The sequence below is a fragment of the Ochotona princeps genome, chromosome 8 (genome assembly GCF_030435755.1).
Source record: "Ochotona princeps isolate mOchPri1 chromosome 8, mOchPri1.hap1, whole genome shotgun sequence".
Taxonomy (NCBI): Eukaryota; Metazoa; Chordata; class Mammalia; order Lagomorpha; family Ochotonidae; genus Ochotona; species Ochotona princeps.
This window is the reverse complement of record NC_080839.1, coordinates 82,864,447-82,867,693: the sequence shown is the minus strand read 5'-3', so window position 1 is coordinate 82,867,693 and position 3,247 is coordinate 82,864,447. Positions and strand designations below refer to the sequence as shown.

General features: G+C 43.3%; 1 pseudogene; it reads right to left on the bottom strand.

The window, feature by feature from the left end:
- Nucleotides 1-1,776: 1,776 nt before the first annotated feature.
- On the bottom strand, nt 1,777-2,024 carry LOC131480950 (dynein light chain 1, cytoplasmic-like; annotated as a pseudogene).
- Between the last annotated feature and the right edge of the window lie 1,223 nt (nt 2,025-3,247).

Here is a 3,247-nt window from a genome sequence, read left to right as displayed (position 1 = left end):
ACACTGAAGTCCCTTCTATGAGTACATTAGGATAGTTCTGTATACTTCCCATGCATATCCTCTTACATACTTTAACTCATCTGTTCATTACTTATATTTAGGACAATGTAAATGCCAGGTGAATTGCTTCAGAAAGTTCATGGAAAATATGTATTAAGAAAAATTTAGGCATTTCAAAAATCTATGCATCAAAATAAACATATCTTTTAATTTCATTTTTCCATGAACTTCCCAAATTGCCCTTATCACTGATACAATGTATTGTTCGGGAAACAAGCTCAAAGGCGCAGTCTGTGCATGTTCCAAATAAATAGTGTTTTGTAAAGATTTTCAATCCGTGGATGCAGAGCTCAAAGACCTGCAGGTCCCACTGCGGGGCTCTATTGGCAGGTCTCGGAAATTGTCAATTTTTGTACATGCTAGCTCTCCTTCCAGAAGCCTCTCCATTTCCAGCTACCCAGCAGACTCATCAGTTCACCCCTCTGCTTCGTGTGTCTTCTCCCACATCTAACATAAAGCTTCTAACTACCCTGTTTCACAACCACATGCATTGATATTACTCCTGCCCCAGCATGCCCTCATCCCACTCAAGGGCAATGATTACATCTTATTCACATTCATTTTCCTAACATATTTACTTAATAAATGTATACTGACAAATCATTTTCCTACTTACAGAAGCAATACTGGTCCATTCTCCAAAATTATAAACACAATGTGATGTAATCTATTACAAGCAACCTGGATTCCTGCCTTAGTCTGATACACGCTCCAAATTCCATGGGTTGGTGGACAGGCAGTGCTGTGTAGCAGCAGAGCTGTGTCAGCAACACAGGCATCCTCTGGGATTTATTTATTTGAAAAGCAAAGTGATGGGGAGAGAGAGATCTTCATATCAGCTGGTTCACTCTCCGATGGCCTTCGTGGCCAGGGCTGGGCCATCTTAGTCTCCCACATGAGTAGCAGAGATCCAAGTATTTGAGCTATCTTGTACTTTCTCAGGTGTATTACCAGGAGCTGGAACTCAGATTGGCACTCTAATATGAGATGCTGGCATTGCAAGCAGAGGCTTAACTTGCTGTGCCATAAGGCTGGCCCCTAAAGCAGTTTAAATATATTGCAATTTATGATATCATTACCTAATATCCTGAAGGACAAGTAAGTGAAATTTCAAGTAACCTACTAAAAGCCCAGAGCTGGCTGGTGAAACCTTAGATCTGATCTAACTCCAAGGCCCATGCTCTTTGCAACATCCCGGCCTAGTGCAACAGACAGTGGTATAAAAGAACTGAAAATGTTCTCCTACTTTCTAGAGAAGAATCTCTGAGCTAATCATGATTCATCACACACACGGCCTCTAAGCATCACACCTGGGAGACTAATCAATCAGACATGCAGGTATGCTGACCAACCAGGCCACTTAATCAGAGGAAATGAAGCAGTCTGTCATTCACTCCCAGCAGTAATCACAGTGCTATCCAATGATACACAGTAAGTCAGATAAGAGGGCTTTTTTTTCAATCTCCAACATTCATTCTTTTAAAGGAATGAATTGAGAAAAAAACATGGGGAAGACAAATATGAAATAAACACAAGTGTAAGCTGTTGCTGGCTAAGCATGATAACCACAACTAGTACACAGAATGCCCTGCACCAAACACAGCAGAGGTCTGAAGACTGAGTGCTCCCTTGGCAAGGCAGACTCTGGTATTTGGAATTCAGGCTGCAGTTCTTGGTTTGGGGTGGATCACTGGGTTTGTGGCTGAGTCCACGCTTTTAACCAGATCTGAACAGAAGAACGGCCACCTTGCCCAGGTAGAATAGCTGAAGTGTTTGGTTTCATGTGTCACATAACTTCCAAAGTTTCTCGCCACAAGGCAGTGCCAAGTGGGGCTGTACTCCTTGAGGTGGGCTGCAGTATCCTTCCCTGGGTTGTATTTCTCCAGCACTGGGCATTGCACCGAACCCTGCTGCTTCTCTTCGGACATGTTGGCATTTTTGATGACCACCCTAGGGTCCCACATGGTTACCCTGGAGCTGGGGCTGGCTGACCAGACCGGTCTCCTGGGGAAGGTGCTGACGCCATTCAGCTCAGGCAAGAGGTGGCATTCTACCAAAGCCGTGACGCAGCTAAGCCCACAGGTTTTTTAAAATATATATATTTCATACTGGATTTAAGAATCCATGCAAGATATGAATAGACAATATCCACCTCCTTTTTGAAAAACCTAACTCAAATCAGAAGTCAGTCAGCGCTTTTCCTTTTGATTCTCCTCACAGAAAGGATGAGCCAAATCAACACCATCCTTTATCACACGGTTCATCTCCCAAACATTTGCCAAAAAAGATACTACATGTGTGGGTATTCACTGGGAAACACTCCTTTCAGCTGTCAGTTTTCTCTAATCTTACTCTATCAGGACACCTGTCACTGCCTTGTAGATAACTTGATAATATAACAGTCCTTTCATGTGATGCTAAAAATAAGGTAAAACAAAAGGCTCATTCTTGTGTTTCAGACCTGGGGAGCTAATTCCCCAATATCTATAACAGGTGTGTCACGTACATGCTCCCTGTACACGTGGGCATTGGCTGCAGTTTCCTGCCAGCTAAATTTGGGTTGTTTCCAATAGCCTTAGTAAGACAAAGGACTTTATTCCTTTGCCATTTCAGCAGGTATTGGCTACCTCAAGCAAGAAAATCCCAATGCTCTCCACAGCACGTGTCTTGGAGATAAGAACTACACACACACACACACACACACACACGTCAGATCACCCGATTTGTTTGACTTACAACACACATTAGTATTTTGCTGCTGTTGTTCAAATAATCTTTGACAGTATACATGGACCCGGCGTGATAGCATAATGGTTAAGGTCCTCACCTTGATCGCGCCAGGATCCCATGTGGGTGCTGGTTCTAATCCTGGCTGCTCCACTTCCCATCCAGCTCCCTGCTTGTGGCCTGGGAAAGCACTCGAGGACAGCCCAAAGCCTTGGGACCCTGCACCTGCGTGGGAGACTTAGAGGAAATTCCTGGCTCCTGGCTTCAGATCAACGCAGCACTGGCCATTGTGGTCATTTGGGGCATTAATCATCGGACAGAAGATATTTCTCTCTGCCTCTCCTCTTCTATATATCTGACTTTGTAGTAAAAACAAATAAATCTCTAAAAAAAAAAAACTACTGCTGAAATCACCACCACAATAAAAAATATCCAAGACATAGCTTAGTTATAAAGCTCC